The following is a 20,082-nucleotide window of genomic DNA, read 5'->3' on the forward strand; positions in this document are numbered from 1 at the left end:
TTGATCAAAATTAAGTCAATGAGATTCATTCATACAGTTCTACGTATCAATAATTTGTTCTTTTGTTATGTTGTATTCTGTTGCATGAATATACCACAATTTATCCTTCCCTCTTGATGAATATTTGTGTTGTTTCCATTATTCATCTATTTTATGTAAAGCTATCTTGAGCATCTCCAATGGAAATTCTTAATTTTTTTCAGGACCTCTCTTTGTGGAAGTTGTGATGAATAGAATTGTGGAGAGGATTTGCAGGCACTCAGTTAATCCTGCCCCAGGTAGTTCTTCAGGTTACTTTGGCACCAGGATTCAAAGAACAATAAAAATCCTGTTTTCCAAATTAAAAAAAAAAAAAAGAAAGTGAAAGAGAGGGCAAGAGGGAGGGAGGAAAGAAGGAAGGAAGCAAGAGAGAGAGGGAGGGAGAGAGGGGGAAATGTATAGGCATGTTAGTATAAAGCCTTAAACTCATAACTCCCATTTTATAGAAGCATCTGATCATCTTAATTTGCAGTGGCTAAGTAAGTAATGCTTCCATGATTACAGACTTCTTTAGCTCACTTTTGGAAATACTCCATGCCCTCTGGAAATTATTTAAGGAGCTTTGTCTTATCCCCTTCAGAAGTTGAGGGCCAAGTTCACTAGGAAGTTTGGTTGACTTGAAGTATTTTTCCTAAAAGAATTTTTTGTTTTTTTAACTTCACGAAGAGTCCAAACTCTTGAACCGATCCCAAAGGCTGAGGAAAACAGTGAAATCCATCTTTAAGTGTTCGCCGTCTTGTGCACTGTTACTAGTAATCTCCATTGCTGACTCGGACCTTTTGATTCCTTATTTTACTTCCCCTAGAGTTTTCTGCTGTTGTTGTTACTCAATGTGCTTCCTCAAATGTGGAAAGTCATCAGACATTCAAGTTTGTTCCTTTGAGCCCTAGAATCTTCTACATTAATAAATTATCTAGACAATTACGTAAACTCTATCTCTTTTCAATTTTTATTTATAGATCACCCAAGAAATCGGTCAATTTAGAATAATCAGGGCATGGTACTTAGCAAATTATTTGCTCAACAGTTTATTTTTTATTACAGAGATTTTTATTTCTTTCTATCATTAAGATTAAGGATAGTTTTTTTTATTGTGTGTTCATTTTAGAAATGCTGGCTTTTTTTAAATTGCGTTCTTGTTTGTTTAGTTATGGGGAAATATACACATTCTTTTAACATCATCGCTCAACATCTGAAATCAGATTACAGTCATTTTCAATTAAGCACATGCCAAATGAAGTTTGAGAGGCTTCTTGATAAATCAAATCATATCAAGCCATAGAACCTCTTAAGAGTAGCCACTTGGTACTGTAGAATTGCAAATGTTATGAAAATAGTGACAAATGCCTGTCCAAACATGGCAAGCCAAGTTCTGGAGATCAACTCTTTAACCAAAAAGAGTTAATTTAAGAAAAAAGTACTCGTCAATTTCCAGTTTTTAACAATCACAGGTAGAAGTTTAAAATATGGTTAGAATTTGCCTGACTTTCCTCTGCAATGTTCAGGGCTGGCTGAGTGAAGCTTCCATGATGAGTATTTTACCTCACTGCTCATGTGCTGTGCTGGAAGCAGTTTTATTTAAAGACAGAATGGAAAGTATAGGCCAAAGTCGAAAGAGAAAAGATAAATATTTGTGTTGAAGGGCCATGGCCATAGAAATGCATTAGATAATAAGTATATAAAAGGCTTGGCATTTATCACATTGCTTGGAAGGACATTTTTGAGGCTCCTAAGTTTTCTTAAACACCACATTAGCAGCTCCATCTGGGAAAGAGTTCTCTATCCTGACAGGCCAAGACCAACTTTCAGGCTTTCCTTAAAACGTGCTTTGTATTAAGCTGTCAGGAAATAGCCCTTTGTTAGCTCTATAGTTCTGGGCTCAAAAAGGCTGAAGTGATAAAAACATAAATTATGATTCTGTTAAAAAAAACCACTAGCTAGAGCTGGTTTCGAGTTCCTATGATAGTGTTAACCTGTTCAAGGTTCACATTCGACATTTATAATAGGCTCACTGTTCAGGAGAAGGAGAAATGTTGATACAGCTCCTTGAAGTGCTCTAGGTTTCAAAACAACTCTGTAGATAGCACACATTCCTGTGGTGGGAGGCAGAGGGCCAGCCCAAAGCCTTCCGCATTCATTCAGAGAAAGGGACTGAATTTACCTCCCAATAGGTGAAGTTCAGCATGTCCTGTAAGTGGACTGATTTGTTACATAAACGGAAGTTCTATTCACAGGGGCCATAAGCAATACTTTCCTACCTGGTTCCCTCCTATTCCCTCAGCCCACTCCCAAAACCCCCTAACTCACTGCTGAGAAAATATTTATTTCTTGTTCAGAGACTCCTTTCTTCCTCCTTGATGATAGTAATTATTTTTCTTTCTTTTTAGCTCAAAAGGAGAATTCTTTTCCTTTTTGTCCTGTGTGCCATGTCTAATACATGACTTTTTCTTTTCCTCTCACTACGCTGTGTACATCTCACAAACAAACGTGAGCATTGTATCAAAACAACATAAATGTGTGCACTATAAAATTATAAAGAGAATAGTACAGTTGTTCTCAGTGATTATATTCTTCGAGCATTTAAAATTTTGAAAAGTGCTTAGAAATTTCTTTTAAAAAAGCTTCTTAAAGAAACCCACTCTGTGAAGTTTTTGATTTTGGATCTTATGGATTGTTTACAAAATACCTAGTGTGTGTCAGAAATAATTATGCATATTTTAGTAAGTGGAGGTTCAGCAGATGAAGGCTTTAGACTGATTTTTCGTTTGCAATTAATCTGTATATTTATCCATTGATTTTATATATCAGCAAAGGTAGATCAAAATATTACACAGTGCAACAACATAAAAAAGAATGACAGATCATATTAGCGTTGTGGGAGCAAGAGAAAATGGTTGCCGATATATATTCTTTGAAAGCCATTTTAAATTTTGTAACAATTGTCAAACTCTTTAACAGTATAGGGAGAAAGAGACCTTCTGGGGTGTATCTCACTTGTTTTGAACTCCCTTCCACCCTTTGTTCTGCCCTCAATCTCGGTGGTCCTTAGTTTTCAAAGACAATGCTCCTGAGCTGCTGACAGTTTCTAGTTGGAGCCATGGGCCACTCTGACTCATCCACACTTCTATCTTGTGAGATCATTCATTCTAGGAGCAATGACATCAATTTTCCTGGAGGCAGGCTGGCTGGCCTCGGGTACCATGGAAAGGATAAAGTTAAAGGACTTGGAATAGCACCTGATACATAGTAGGAACTCGACAAATATTTGTTGTTTAAAAGTCTTCAACTGTTCTCTTTGTGCCACTTACATTTCCAACCAGATCATGAGGGAGCAAGTGTTCTTTCTTGTTTGTATTGAAGTTATAACCCTGGCTTTAAAAATACTGAGTGACTTGACATTGCCAAAATTAATGAGATTTACCCAATTTACTTAAATAAGCATTCCAAGCCCTCCAAACCTTGATAGCTTTATTTCTAATAAATTTCTTTAAATTTTGCTTAAGGGAGTTGGGGAGAAGAGTTGCTGAGCTGGTGGTGCTCCAAAACCCCTACCCACCTAAATGAGAGCGGCGTTACATCCTGAACTTTGCTGGATGATATTGTTGGCAGGGATGCTTTAGCTGCTTAAAAAAAAAAATTTTTTTTAAGTAAATAGCAAAAATCCACATTGAAAAACTTCTGTCTTAAAACAACCTAAGCTTTAGACAAACTTCACTAATTACCGTTCCTTCTCTAGCAAACTGGGAGGTCCCAGTCATCTTTTGATGGCTTCCACCTGATTTCAATTATTTCACTTGTTGCCAGGAGTATAAATGGAAAAATTAAAATATCTACAACTAGGGGGTCTGCGTTCCCTCAGGGAAACACTGATACTACCTGATGAATGGCCACGCCCTCGGAAGAGGACCAAATTCTCTAGAGCAGGACTTCTCAAACTTGACAGCGGACACAAGAATCACTGTCACACAAGATGCTGTCACAATGCAGATTCTGACTCTGTAAGTCCAGGGTGCAGCCTGGGATTCTGCATTTTTAACAAGTGACAGGTGAGGAGAGTGCTGCTGGTCCGCACTGTCATCACCTGGTGGTTTTTTAAAACTACAGATGCCTTGGTTCCACCTCCATCCCATCCTCCCACCCCCACCCCCACCCCCCACTCCACCATGGGTTTCCAACTGAAGTGGCCTGAGTTATGGCCTGAGCATGGGGATCGTTTACATCTCCCAGGTGATTTTAATATGCAGCCAAGTTTAGGAACCTCTAGATCTTGTTTTTAATCAGTTTTCACTTGGCAATCCATTCATTTATATGCATCCCCTGCCTGGCCCTTGTAGGCTTTCGATTTTCTAAATTAAATACCCTGCCCTTTCTTGAGGAAATCACAACAGCCTTTCAAAACCCCTCTTCAAATATACTGCATTTTTCAGATATATAATACACTTAAAAAATTCTTCTGGCAATCATCTTGCTGGAAATGCCATAAACTTTATTTGTAACCCCTAAGGCAATGACTACATTTTGCCTATAATTATATGTATATTTATGTTAACCTCCCTAGTTGATAAACTAGCTAAAGGCAGACATTGTCTCACCTCTTTTATCTTTCCCTGTGGTTTCGCAGACAGTGCCCCCACATAGTGCTCTGAGCATGTATTTCTTCATTCACCAAACATTCACATAGAGCTGGTGTGCCAAGCAGGCCAGGCTCTGGTAGGCGTGCAAAAACAGACGTGTTCCCTCTCTGCCTCGAGGAGCTTCACAAATGAGGGAGACAGACATCCACAAACGACTTAGGAAAGCAAATGTCAGGGTTTAACCAAGACATAAGGGAATCTGAACTTTTCCAAATTGGAAAGAAAGTCTTTTTGAGGAAATGATTGATGTCTGAAAAGTATATAACGAGGTGGAGATGGGGAATGAGGGTGAAGAATATTCTAGATAGAGAAAACTGTAGCATTTGCATGATTTTTAAAAGAAATTAAAATTTTTTCAATCAAAAATCTTCCTACCCTTATCCTCCAACCACTCAGGTTCACAGAGAGGTGCCAACTATTAGTTTCTTGTGTATCCTTTTTTTTTTTTAACTTTATTTATTTATTTTTTCCCCAAAGCCCCAGTAGATTGTTGTATGTCATAGTTGCACATCCTTCTAGTTGCTGTATGTGGGACTCGGCCTCAGCGTGGCCGGAGAAGCGGTGCATCGGGGTGCGCGCCTGGGATCCGAAGCCGGGCCGCCAGCAGCCGAGTGCACGCACTTAACCGCTAAGCCACGGGGCCGGCCCCTTGTGTATTCTTTCAGAGTCTTTTTTTTTGGAAGATTGGCCCTGTGCTAACATCTGATGCCAATCTTCCTCTTTTTTCTTTTTTCTCCCCAAAGCCCCAGTACATAGTTGTGTATCACAGTTGTAGCATTGTAGTTCTTCTATATGGGACGCAGCCTCAGCATGGCTTGATGAGCAGTGAGTAGGTCCGTGCCCAGGATCCGAACCAGCGAACTCCAGGCTGCTGAAGCAGAACACGCAAACATAACTGCTATGGCACCGGGCCAGCCTCAGAGTCTTTCTAAGCATGTCCAAGCAAATGCATGCCAAGCACTGTATTTTCACCTCTGAACCATGCTTTTTCCCCTTAACAGTTTACAGTCATGCTCTGCATAACGATGTTTTTGTCAACGATGGACTGCCTCTATGATGGTGGTCCCAAAAGATTAGTACTATACAGCCTACGTGTGTAGTGGGCTATACCATCTAGGTTTGTATAATTATACACTATGATGTTCACACAAAGACAAAATCGTCTAAGGACACATTTACCAGAACGTATCCCTGTCATTAAGCAACGCATGACTGTATTGTGTATTTCTATTCATTTCAGTACAGAGAGAGCTTTCTTATTTTTTCATAAGAAAAAACTTGTTTTAAAGCTGAACATTATTCTGTTATATGGATATATTAACTCCTAAGTTCCCAATAAGTTGGGTTGCTTACAATATTTTATTGCAAACAGTACCACAATGAATAATCTTATACTTTAGACATTTTTCAAATATGAAAGTATATCTGTAAGATCATTTTCCAGAAGACAAATGGCTTAGTCATGAGCATATGCATTTGTCATTTTCAGAGATATTGTTAGAGTGCCTCCCATAAGTATTGTAACATTTTATATTCTCACCAGAAATATATGAGACCCCCTTTTTCCCTAATGCCTCCCCAATAGTGTGTTATCAACCTTTTGGATGTTTTTCAGATCTAATAGGTAAAAATAATGATATCTTAATAGTTTTAATTTGGATCTTATTATTAGTGAAGTTAAACATCTTTTGAAATGTTTAAGAGTCATTTATATTTTTTTCTGTAAACTTCCTATTTTCATATTCTTTGCCCATTTTCATATTGGGTTGTTGGTAATTTTCTTATTGATTTCTAAAAGCTCTTTATGTATTAAAGATATTACTTTTTCTCATGTGTGAGGAAGATCAGCCCTGAGCTAACATCCATGCCAGTCTTCTTTTTGCTGAGGAAGACTGGCCCTGGGCTAACATCTGTGCCCATCTTCCTCCACTTTATATGGGACACCACCATAGCATGGCCTGACAAGTAATGCATCGGTGCACGCCTGGGATCCGAACCCGGGCGCCAAGCAGCAGAGCACAAGCACTTAACCGCTACGCCACAGGGCCGGCCCTGATATTACACTTTTTTGATATGAGTTGCTGATAATTCTCCCAATCTTTCCTTTGCTTACAGTGTTGTGGAGGTTTTGTTTGTTGTTTGTTTGCTTGTTTGTTTTTAACTTAAAGTTGATTTTGGTTTTGATAGAGTTAAACTTATCATTTTTTCTATTACGATTTCAGGATTTTAAGTTACAGTTAGAATGGTCTTCCCTACTCCAAGACCATAAATGAATTCTTCCATGTTACATTTTGGAACATTTATAGCTCTGCCTTTTTATATTTAAGTCTTTGGTCTTTCACATACATTTGGTACATGATGTAAGATATGGATCTGATTGTTTTGTATGCCCATCCACTTTCAAAATACCATTTATTAAATAATTTTTTAAAGAGATAACTGAGAGCATTGAGAAAGGGAAGCAAGACTTGTCTCTAGGAGACCAATTCTAGGGAAATAAAAAGTCATGGGGTACCAAAGCAAATGAAGGGTTAGGGAAATTTAAATATTCAATCTGTGTATCAAGATGGATAGCAAGTTTTTGACATAGATGCTGTCATTACCACCACCTCTTGAAGGTAGACATGGCCAATCTGACCTTAAAACATACTGTTTTTTATTTTATTTATTTATTTATTTATTTTTCCCCCAAAGCCCCAGTAGATAGTTGTATGTCATAGATGCACATCCTTCTAGTTGCTGTATGTGGGACGCGGCCTCAGCATGGCTGGAGAAGCGGTGCGTCGGTGCGTGCCCGGGATCCGAACCTGGGCCGCCAGCAACAGAGCTCGTGCACTTAACCGCTAATCCACGGGGCCAGCCCAAAACATACTGTTTTAATTAATTAAAATTAATCAAAATTGACAATCTGCCATCCTTGGTGTAGGCTCTGATTTGGGAGGAACGCAGGAGGAAGAGAGGCAGCTGCAAAGGCAGGCGATGTCAGGGTCATGAATGCACATTAAGCAATGGAGATAATGTGATTTTTTTTTTAGGGCAAAAAAATGACATAAGTGTTTCAAGAAAGGAGAGAATGATGGATTAAAGGAAAGAAACCAAAAGCTATTCTAGTAGTCCAGTTTAGAGATGCTGAGTACCTGAACCCAGGTAGTAGAGTGAAACAGAGAGGAAGGGCCATATTCAAGAGGTAAACTCTGCAGCACTTGGAAAACAGTTAGCTGTAGCTAGTGAGAGAGAAGATAGAACAAAAAATGATTGATCCCTTAAAGTAAGGCATGGAGTGGTGCTGAGACCCAGACAGAGAACTTAGGAGGAGGAACAAATTTGGGGATGGAGAGACAACAATAAAGAGAATGAGTTTTAGATATTAATATTATATTTGGTCTGTCTGCATTTGCCTGGCACTGGGCTAAAACTGTGATGTGTTTAGAAATAAAGAGAAGACTTAGTCTTGACTCACCCAAGGTAATTACTTGAACGAAATTACATATACAGAAGCTGGAAGAATGATCACTTAGCTCTCTGAATTCCCAGTACAAAAGATGACTGCCTCAGAAATTGTGGGAAAAGATGGACTTGCAAATGGAGCATGTAATAACAAAAACAACAACCAAAGCTGCCACAAGTCTATATAAACTGGAATGGGAAGCATGAGGTGATCTTACAGTAATAATTCAGCGTTAGCCTCCACCAGCCAGTCTCAGCATATTACGTCCAAGCTTGGGCTCCAGGACTTCAGACACTAAAATCCTGGAGAACATTCAGAGGGCAACAAGATAATTAAATAATAGCTGAGGCATGCACGTATGCTTGAGTTAGCCTGGAGAAAAGAAGGGCAAATGGTGACTTCCTTCACAATAGATGAAGGCACTATAGAAATAACTGTTTCCCCAAAGTCCAGAGCAAGAGAAGAAGGGATCAAATTGTAAACTGATATGCATGAAATATGGGACAAAACTTCCTGAGATGAGGGTTAAATACTAGAGTTAACTTTGGTAGTTCAAGTTGTCTGGAGGTTGTGAAATCTTCTGTTTGTGAATCTTTAAAGCATGGAGAGCTACACAGGAAATCCTCTATTTAGCAAGCACTCTGTACTTAAGGATCCAGTTCCTGATCCCTACCAGCAAAAAGCCACCACAAATCTTGTGTGAGTTGCTGTCATAAGATCCCTATTCTAGAAGGTCATCTCCACCATCAGTGCCTCTTCAAGAGACATTCATTCAATAACTAATTTTGAACAATACATGTAAGACGTTATTTTAGGGGCCAAGGAAATGGGGTGAATGAAACAGAAAAAAGGAATGTATCCAAAGTTTATTGAGTGTTGGTCTGTATCAGGTACTGCTCAACTCTAAAACCCACCTTCTTGAAAACCTCTTTTTTTTTTTTTGGTGATGAAGATTGGCCCTAAGCTAACATCTGTTGCCAATCTTCTTCTTTTTGCTGAGGAAGATTGGCCCTAAGCTAACATCGGAGCCAGTCTTCCTCTATTTTGTACGTGGGATGCTGCCACAGTATGGCTTCATGAACCGTGTGTTAGTCTGCACCTGGGATCTGAACCTGCAAACCCTGGGCCACCGAAGCGGAGCTTGCGAACTTAACCACTATGCCACTGGGCCGGCCACAAACCTGTCTCTTTCCATAGTCCCACTTCCTGAATCCCTCCATCCTCCCAAATCCCTCCCTGAGTCTGGTATCTCAGAGATCCCCCCCACTGGAGAGTCCCTGCTACAAAAATATGTAGAGTTCAAGAGTCTGGATTTCATATTTTTCAAGTAGAATATGGATTATCTATAGTTTTAATTTGTATCAGAACCATTCAAGATGTAATTGTTCACTGGGCTTACTCATTTCCTTTGGACTATCTGCTGTCTGACTGCCACTAGTGAATGTGACAGCATGATGCTTAATGATAGTATTTATTGGAGACTTATTTTAATAAAAGAGTGACATTTTAATTGCTCAGATAAGCAAATTAGAATATACATCATTTAGGTAGTCTATTTATGTAATATATGTAGAAATACCATGTATTTTTAGATGTTTAATAATGCAAAATACTTGCAAAGAAGGCTACTACAAGAAAACATGTTTAGAAATCAGCTGAATGTTTTTTAAAGGCAGATTTAGAATTGGCAATTGATTGCCATATGGATTTCGAGTTCTTTGATTCTTTGAAGATAGTGTTTGATGGAGTTAGTTTTCTTAGTACCGACCTCGGCACAGGGGCAAAGGGCTGTTTATATCTTTGTAGAAGAAGTCAACAATGCCAATTTAGAAGCTATCTGTAAGACAGGGAGTAGCATTCCCTGAAGCATTCCCATATCACTTGATCCAGTTCTCCAGATAAAGGAGCTGGCAGTAGCAGAAGGTAGGATTAAAGAGAAAAAGTGCAGGGCCAGCACGACTGGAAAGGATCATTTTACTGGTAAAATTTTCACCAATTCAGAGATGTGCAAACTGGCTGAATAAATCTGAAGTAGTTAAAGTAGGAAGTGACCCAGCATTGGAACAGAGTTTGGCTTGGAAAGATAGATGTAAACAGGTAGATTTTTGTAACTGTACATGAACAGGCAGACTTTGATGAGAACAGAACAGATAAGGGGTGGGGGGAGGGATCCAAAGCATCACAAAATTAATTGTGTTTTTACAGAACAATTACCTATGATCATAATAAATCCAATGACCAACTTAACCACGCACAGGAAAATATGCTAGGTGCTTTATAAACATTATCTTGTTAAATCTTCATAGACCCCTGTAGTGTAAGGAATATTTTACAGAAGAAAAAATGGAGGCCCAGATAATTAAATAATTTCCCCTACTTGGAAAATGGTGGTGCTGAGATTCAAACTCAAATCTATCTGGTTCCCAATCTGTACTCTTTCATTATATCACATTGGTTCTTACTATTGTGTTATTATTGCACTTTTTTAGAAAATGAGTGATTTAGAATTTTCCTTTTAAATTTAAGAATTCCAATATTCCCAGAAGTTGTTTTGGGTTCCCTAGTAGAGGGAACATTTTCAGTTTGAGGCAGTTAGATGACAATACCCAAACTGTTAGTAGTCAGCCATGCCTCCCAGGCACAGGTCAAGGTAATTTTCTAAGGACGAGAGTTTAAAGAGAACTCAGGTGTTTGAAAGAGAAATTGTGGTAAATGTGACAAAGTGAATTGCAATCAAAACCCAAAAGAAAGTTTGGACATCATTGTTGTCTGGGCTTGAGGAATGAGCAGAAAGGACTAGCTAGAGAATCCACAGAGATAATGTCACTAAGCAATGATTACATAGACTGAGTCAGCTAAGCCGAGCAAACATGATTGAAAGAGATATGAGGAAAGTAAGGGTGAAGGCTTAGTATGTAAGTGAATGATGTCACTTTAAAATAGAATTTGAGATCCATTTAACAGAAAGGTCCGTTGCATTCAGGGCTGTTCTGCCAAATTACACAACGGCATATGTTTTCACGACATGATTGGTTTTGAGTGTACTGTTCTATCAATAATATGATTTTTTTTTCCAGTAAGTGTAAGTTATATATTAATACTTCTGTTTTAAGGTTCATTTAGAATTGCCTTAGTGACCATATAAGTTTTTATAAAAACATAGAGCCTCCGCGCCCCCCGCCACTCCAACCTTGCTCAGTATTATATAATTTATTGTAAATAGGTTGTTTGTTAATGACAGATTCTTGTACTGGAAGTAAATGTATTTTGGGCTTGGTATACATTTCTTAAACAGGAGAAGCCACACTAAATTAAATATTTACTGTAAAGCAAATAACCGGTACTGTACACACACAATCTTAACGAGAGTAATTTTTATTTTGGCTCTATATAACTAAAGTTTAAGGCAACCTATTAATTGTATGTGTTACCTTTCAAACAGAATTTGGTCCAGAGATGAAAACACTTTCGGCTTTATAAAATGACTTATTTTCAAATTTTAAATGGGGCAAAATGAATACACTATATTGTCTACTTTTATTTACATTGTCTTCTTTCTCGGCAACTTGCTTTCTTATCCTTTGAAAGAGCCTGAAAATATCGTGAATATACTTGTAACATCGCAAAAGTATTCCATCAAAGTAATGATGTTTTAGTCATTTGTTAAGAAAAGCAAAATTCAAACAAACAAAAAAACCACACATACATATACACACACACACACCCTCTTAGGCATATATCTTGAGAAAAATTAGACCAAGGACTCAAAATCTAAAATAAAAGTTTTATCATTTCCTGAAAATTTATAGTCAGGAAGAAAATAAAGGAGAGAGATCATTCACCAGTCACTATCTGGTGACCCCTTCAGTTGTATCCATATGTAAAAGAAGGCCTATTGTTTCCACGTATTACAGATACAGGATGCGGTATACAGGATGCGGTGACTGCCTACTTAGGAGAAGGGAAGCCTGAACGTTGTACTCATAACATAGCAAACTTTGAAAAGGCGATTTCAAAAGGTGCTGGTAACATACATTCAAGAATAGTCACAATCTTTGTCCAGTAAGGCATTAAAGATTTAAAACTTTGTTGACAACTTATTTTGATTATCCAGTTATATAAGGTAGTGCTTCTTTGCCACTACCCGTCCCCATCTCCAACCCATTTATGAAGTACCTGTTGTGTGCAAGGTATTGGGATGAGACATGAGCAAGGAAAATGCACATCTAAGATAAGGTCTTTGCCTATCCTTGATCGCTCTATGGACACCAGCAAAGCAGGGATACCAAAAATTGAATAAAGTTCAGCCAGGATAAACTTATCCATTTTTATAAACAGAAAAATCTGGAGAGAAGCTCTTAATTTAAGTATGCAGGTAAGTTCTGCATTTGGTAATTTACAGCTTGGTACTGACTTTATGTAACAGTATCTGAGGAATCAGAATCTTTTCAGAGCTCCGGGCCTCTAAAAGTTCTAAATGAGGCCCTGTCCTCGCCTTCCCTATCTTGAGATGAAACGCTTCTCATATTTTCTTCTGTTCTGTACTCTTTATTTTCTCCCTAGAGATAGCAGTTGTACGATCAGAAATCCTAAAATTTGTCAGGCTCCCTTGGGGATAAGAAGGCCTCACTCAGATTCAGATGGTGGAAGCTGACGGCAATAAATCAGATTCTGTCTTGACGGTCTGACTGCACGGTATAGCAGGACTGCTTTCCAATTTACCTCTTCTTTTTTGGTGGCTTTGTTCCTGAAGCTCTGAGATGAGCGAGTAATAAACAAAATGTTAATTTGACATATAAAAGAGAAAATAATACACGTACTTTTTGTCATGGCCACAAAATATGATTACTTATCCATACAATTTCTTTAAAAAAAAAAAACCTCAAACAAGCCTTCTATAATTCTGTGGAAATGAAAGTAGAAGAGCTTCCTTTTAAAAACCAAATCACTTCTAGATTTTAGGGAAGATTTTAGGGACTCTTATCACAGAGCATAGGCAGTAATTTAGAAAGGGTCACTTGGTGAGTAACTGCACAAAATGCAGATAAGAGTGAAGAGAATGTCCAGGAAAATATCATCAATGAGTAATAATTTCCCTGAGTAAATTTTCCCCAAAGAGAAGATTTTCCTATACAGAATTACTCATCTGTATCTCAGGCTCACAAACTGGCTGGCAAGTTTTAGTGGCAGGAAAATTGATAAATAGCTGCAGCCTGGAGACACAATTTCTCTCCTTGCACATAAATGTCTTCCCATGTCCCTTTGCTGTTTTTATCTCAAAGCATTAATCTACGTTTCCTGGGGAAAATAAATTCATGATGACGCATCAGTAAATTCTCAACAGCTCAAAGATTGCCTTAAAATTGTATTTTAAAGCATTACTTTTCTGTATCAAATTAAGGGTTCACTATTATCTAAGAAATGATCTAAATCAGGAGTTTTTAACCAGGAATATGTGTCAATTCCAATTTGCTATAATGACTTGATAATTTATTCCTGATTCATCTCTCAAAACATTTTGAAACAGTGGGTCTAGAAATCTGCATTAAAACAAAACAAAACAAAAACTTCCCTCGATGACTCATACCTACAACAATGATTTATTTAGACAAAACAGCTACAACTTCAATAACTGTCCAATCTTTCATTTTAAAACAGAGTAAACAGTGCACATGCTCATTTAAATAAGTGGCCAGTTTACGTCCTGCTGTGTACACAGAGGGCTGTGATATGATTTGAGCAGTACCAGCTTCTCACCATTAGCAAGACACCCTAAAGGCAATTATATTACCCCAATTAACAAAACAGAAGATAATGTAACTACCTGAGTAGCTGAAAGTGGGGAAAGAGAGACTTCTAAGGACTTGCCAATTCCAACATTCTATGAGTCTTAGAATATTTTTTTATTATCCACAGCCAGAGAGTTTCTTGTATGAAAGGAAATAAGACCAGGAAGGAACTGGAAACAGGACAGTAAGTCTGAGAGAAAGAAAATGTACATAAGTACATAGTATACTGAATGGCCAGATGTTGCAAAGAGTCTCTCTAAATACCAAGGGGCAGCAAAAAACACTGGTTATCTTAGGGAGAAATAGTAATGCCAAAGACAGGAGCAGATCGTGGTCAATATCACATTTTGCAGACTTCTCACTTTCAGTAGTGTCTGCTCTGTGTACAATTTATTAAGTCCCTTGTGGAAGAAATCTCTGTGAGTTAGACTTATTAAAATAAACTTTAGAAATGAACTTCTGGTATATGGAACATTTACAAAGATGGGCACTTGGAGTAAGATGGCAAAGTATCAGCAAAATCCCTGTCACGTCCACCTTGTTTCCTAAAGTTATCACTGAAACATATAAGGAAACATTTTAATGTAATAAATAAAGCATACATTGTAACAATAAACATTTATGCTCTTCATCATACATAGGAGAACCCTGAGAGAGATACAGATGAGTAACACAGGCTCCAAACTCTGGGAGTTTATGACAGAACACTTGTACAACCAATGAATTGTTTGTACTTTGAACAAAGTTCTCCATAAATATTCACATATTGCAGACCCTCCATAAAGAGTGAAATAGTAAACTAAAATGTTGAACCCTTTGCTATTTAATTTATTCTTCCCTTACGAAGGCTCAAGATAAACGGTAATTGGTTAATATCGTCAATTGTTATATATATATTTATATTTTAACCATTGCTAAATTGTCATTATCACTCAGCAGGCTCATCTAACATTCAATCAATATCCACATCCATTTCAATTCATTACTCAATACTTACTTAGTATTTCCTATGTGCCAGGCACTGTGCTAGGCACTGGGGATAAAATTGAAGCAAATGGCCCCTACCCTCAGGAAACATACTTTCTAGTGGAGAGATAAATACAAAATAAATAATCATGAATAATTCATTGCATATTGTGATAAGCACTTTGAAGAAACAGGATAAGGACATAGTGGAATGTCCTTAGTCCTTTAGTCTAAGGGGTCAGGGAAAGTCTTTTGACAAAAGCAAAAATTCAGCAGAGACCTAAATACATGAGAAGTTAGTCTAGTAAAAATAGGGTAGGACAGCTCCTCACATTTTCCAGGCAGAGGTCCTGGGCCTTCTTTACATTCGATGCAATTATTCCTTTTTTTTTTTTTTTTTTTAAACGAGGTGTGCCCCATTTAACGTTAACTTTTTATTTATTTATTTATTTATTTTATTTAATTTATTTATTTTTTTCCCCCAAAGTCCCAGTAGATAGTTGTATGTCATAGCTGCACATCCTTCTAGTTGCTGTATGTGGGACGTGGCCTCAGCATGGCCAGAGAAGCGGTGCGTTGGTGCGCGCCGGGGATCCGAACCCGGGCTGCCAGCAGCGGAACGCGCGCACTTAACTGCTAAGCCACGGGGTCGGCCCTCGATGCAATTATTCTTGAGCAACCTTATCTAGTCCTGTGGTTTCAAATATCAACTACACACTGACAACTCCAAAATTGATTACCTGACTCACTTCTCTTTGGAGCTTGACCTGGATATCCCATTATCTACTCGACATCTCGACTGAGATGTCTCTCACATAGCTCAGACTTAAAACATCTCAAACTATTCAGTCTTCATCCCCACCCCCACCTCCAAATCTGCCCCTCCTCCAGTCTTCTCCCTTTTGGTAAAAGATACCTCCATCTATATAGTTACTGATACCAGAAATCCAAGAGTTATCCTTGACCACCCCCCCACCCCAACTCTTATCCAGGCTATAGCCAAGGCTCATCAATTCTACCTCCAAAATATATCTCAAATCTGTTACTACTCTTGACACTGCTTCTACACCAGCGTCTTTGGCTTGGGTGACTGCAATAGCAGCAGTGAGTTCAAACTCAACGTCTACGTCTGAATACAACCACAGCTATGGAGCCACAGACTGAGTGTCAGTCCCAGATTGGTGGAAGAGTCTCTGTCACCTAATATTTTCCACAGTATGTCATGGCAAGTGCTTTGCGGTTATATTATACAAACGACTTGGCAAAATTTCTTTTCTGATGGCTAACAAGGCTACCAATAACTTGAAAGTAATTCTCCCCTGTGGCACCTGACTGAAAGGCACAATTTGGAGAAGAAATATTTCCACACTATTGCTGGAAGAATTGAAATAGTTATTTCACTTGATATCTATGTTTAAAATCTCAAATTGAATCTCTGATTAAAAAAATTCAAACTCTAAGCAAAATACCAAACATATCTTAGCCCAAAGCTGTACCGCTGCTTCAAAAAAGCTGAAGTTAACTTTTTAACAATACCCTCAAAACACAATATTACTTCAAAGTTTTAAGAACTTATTTTTTTTTTTAAAAACTGAGACCGGGGGCCAGCCTGGGTAGTGGTTACGTTCACACTCCTCACTTCAGCAGCCCTGGGTTCACAGGTTCGGAGCCTGGGCATGGACCTACACACCGCTTATCAAGCCACGCTGTGGCAGGCGTCCCACATAAAATGGAGGAAGATGGGCACAGACGTTAGCTCAGAGGTAATCTTCCCCAGCAAAAAAGAGGAGGATTGGCAATGGATGTTAGCTCACAGCCAGTCTTCCTCACCAAAAAAAAAAAAGAAAAAAAAAAGAGACTGAATTTTTAGATGAAATTGTAATTTAATTCATTTAACTATAATTTACTTACAAGTTGCAGATATCTTGTTTTCTGTTAGTGCTTCAGGATGGTTCAAAAAACTTGTTATTGAATGGAAATAGATTAATCCTTGCTGGGTCTTTGATTTAGAGTTATTTCTGAAAAAAATAGCCTTTGAAAGCAATCTTAATTTGTGATTAAGAATATTTACTGGTATATAACATCAATGTCCGTTTGCAATAGGGATGTGGGAAAAGTATCGATATTATCGATACAAGATGAATTTTATCGATACAAGATGAATTTTATCGATACAAGATGAATTTTACTACATTCTAAGATAGAAAGCAATGCAAAATTTAAAGGATATAATCATCAATGTTTATAAACTATAAAGGACAGAACAACTAGATTATGACACAGGAGGGAAAACTTCAGTAAATGCACAATTACTACTATATATAAGACCACTAATTACCTTTATAAAACACAGTTCTGAAGCTGCTCCATCACACAACGGCTGTGCTTCTCAATTTGGGTAACGATCCTGATTGCTTAGGCTCTTTGTCCAAAGATATTAGAGATCTGTATTATCCATATTTGTTTTGATGTTAGACAAGAGGAATTTCATCATGCTTTTGATTTGAGATAAGCTATGCCTAAAGAAGTTCAATGGTTTGTTCTTATCAAAGCTTTTTTGGTGAAGTTGAATTTGAGTGGTAATGTCAAATACAAGGAAAGGTCCCAGCTCTCATTCTATCTACTTCCTTTTAAACAATTGCAGTACTCCATCAGCTAATGTGAATTAAGAATCATGGTTTCATCCAATCCTCTTACAACTTAGACCCATTTCTACCTGAGAGTGTGGTCTTTTCATCTGGTGATAAAGAGACAGCACTTCTATATTCTGAAAACTAAAATAATAGATCTTGATGCGGTAATGTCTCCTCATTCCAGAGCTAGTCTGAATTAAAATGTTAATAATTCAATGGTATTTAATGTTTGATCTTAAAACATATTTTTATGTCATTTAATTATAGAATTATTATACATTAGAGCAGTTGAATGTTGACTTTTACAGATGTTATTTTTCTAAAGCCATTCTTCATACAACGGACTAGATTCCCCTTGTACAGGCAGGAACTCTCATCTGGCAAGACACAAATAGCTGTGGACCATTTCTGCTTTTACACTGACACACAGGGGAAGTGGACAGGAGAAAATAAAAAATAGTAATTTTTTCTACCTACAAGACCTGTTTGTTTCTTTGATTTAAAGTATTTCCCCTTCTGAATCTCACCATGTGATAATCAAAGGTTAAAAAAAATTGAATTAGAAATCTTCAAATCCACATTCAAGTATCAAAAGATAGGCCTATTTTATTTTGAAAAGAACTCTTTACTGTAACCTGACAATTCACAAATGCACATATTTTGTTACATCTGTTACTCATGACCACGTCTCCAACTTTGGTGGTAGAACACTGGTTGTGTTAACACAGAATAATGAATACTTTCCTATTGGTCTACTACATAATCTGTGATTTGTATTTCTTGACACTTGGATATATTCCAAGGGTTTTTGCCTCTGAACATCTGGTTACTTTCTGATACTGATTACTCTATAATTCAGGGATAATGTTTTTTAGTCCCTGAATTTTTGGTGTTATATTCTAATCCTTTTAAGGCTTGTCATGTTTTTACTAAAATTTAAAATTATCTCTTTTATTAGATTTGCCTCCATATAATCTACCTGTTCTAGTTGTTCAACTTGGTACGCCTCCTTCCAGCTACTGTTAAATGGCTGGTAATAGTTTTGTTTTGCTTGCTTATTTCAGGGAGTTTGGGATATATCAAACTCAGGTGACCAGGATCTGAGTGTCTTTTGAATAGTGACGGATTGACAGGAAGTGTAAGATTATATATGAGTAAAGATGCTTTCAACTTTAAGGAACAGAAAACCTGTCTAAAAGTCCACTTAAACAATAAGGAAAATTATCATCTCACATAACAAGGATTCTAGAGATAGGGCATTTCCAGAGTTGAATAATTCAGCGACTTAACGACGACATCATTTTGCCCAGATGTTTTCTATCTTTCTACTTTCCCAAATTCAGTATGTTGTTGTTCTACCTGGGCAGGTTATTTCTAGGTTTCCCACGTAGATGACAAAGTTCAGAGGGCAGAAAAGGGAAATTTCTGCGTCTACATATCTTGTTAGAAATTTCTGCTTCTACATATCTTCTATGTATCTTTCCTAGAGGACTCTTTGGCTTACTGGCCAGAATTATGTTACTTACTTATTCCAGAACTAATTGCTAAAATGAAACGGACTATCGCACTGGCTTCACTTGGCAGTGGTTCATGGAAAATGGGAGCTCTGAGATTCCTTCAGGGAGTTCACAAGGTTAAAATCATTTCTCCTAATAATGCTCAGATGTTATTTGCATTTTCCCTCCACTTATGGTGCAAAAGCAGCAGTGGTGGGTAACACTTCCAGTTTTTTAGTGCAAATAAAGGCTGTGACACCAAAATGTACTAATAGTCATTGTGTTCTTCCCTGCCAGGCCTTCCTATGAGGTCTGTTGTCTGCATTGTCTTCTGGCACATGTTGAAGTGGTTTTGTTATCTCAGCCTCATATTGTGTGGTTGAGTTGTGAGCTGAGATGGCCGCTTTTCTCATGGAACACTTTTTTTTCTTAACTTGAAAGATTGACAAAATATGGTTATTGAGACTTGGGTATTTTGCAGACGTTTCCTTGAAAATGAACAAATTGAGCCTGTCACTTCAAGGAAAACAACTGACAGTATTTGTTGCAAATGATAAAATTCAAGCTTTCAGGTGAAAATTACAATGCCAGATAACTTGTATCCACCACTGAGAGCCTGACAGCTTTCCAGTACTTAAATATTTTTCTGATGATATTGGTGGTGATATTAACAAAAGTGCTTTTTGATATGGTATGATGAAATGTGTCAGCCTTTGAAAGATCTGTGTAACTCAGTGAACCAGTATTTTCTCAATAAGCAATGCATGTTAGACTCATTCAAAGACCAAAATACACTAAAAGATTTAAGGGTAACTAAGTATAAAATTTCATTGATCTGTTTTCAGATTCCACATGGTAATTAACCTTCGAGCAACTACCATTTTTTGAGTTTTAGTGTAGTATCAAAGAATATCCACAATCATCTGAAGAGGCTATTAAGATACACTTCTTTTTTCAACTACTTATTTGTATTGAGGCTGGATTTTCTTAATATATTTCAACCAAAACAAAAGATTGAATGCAAAGTAGATATGAGAATCTACATCTTCTACTAAGGCAGACTTCTCAAAAATTTTT

The 20,082-nt window shown here is 37.5% G+C and overlaps 1 protein-coding gene and 1 long non-coding RNA gene across 6 annotated transcripts in view; one reads left to right on the top strand and one right to left on the bottom strand.

The window, feature by feature from the left end:
- The window catches only part of SLC39A10 (solute carrier family 39 member 10), a 118,143-nt gene that overhangs the window by 19,584 nt on the left and 78,477 nt on the right, over positions 1 to 20,082 (top strand). The window lies entirely within an intron of this gene.
- Positions 12,209 to 17,016, bottom strand: LOC131410930 (uncharacterized). Its single transcript, XR_009221438.1, has 4 exons — positions 16,788 to 17,016; positions 14,908 to 14,993; positions 13,946 to 14,100; positions 12,209 to 12,876 (listed from the first exon to the last, which is right to left on the bottom strand). It is a non-coding gene; the product is annotated as an uncharacterized LOC131410930 (long non-coding RNA).

Source organism: Diceros bicornis, chromosome 10 (genome assembly GCF_020826845.1).
Source record: "Diceros bicornis minor isolate mBicDic1 chromosome 10, mDicBic1.mat.cur, whole genome shotgun sequence".
NCBI classification, from domain to species: Eukaryota; Metazoa; Chordata; class Mammalia; order Perissodactyla; family Rhinocerotidae; genus Diceros; species Diceros bicornis.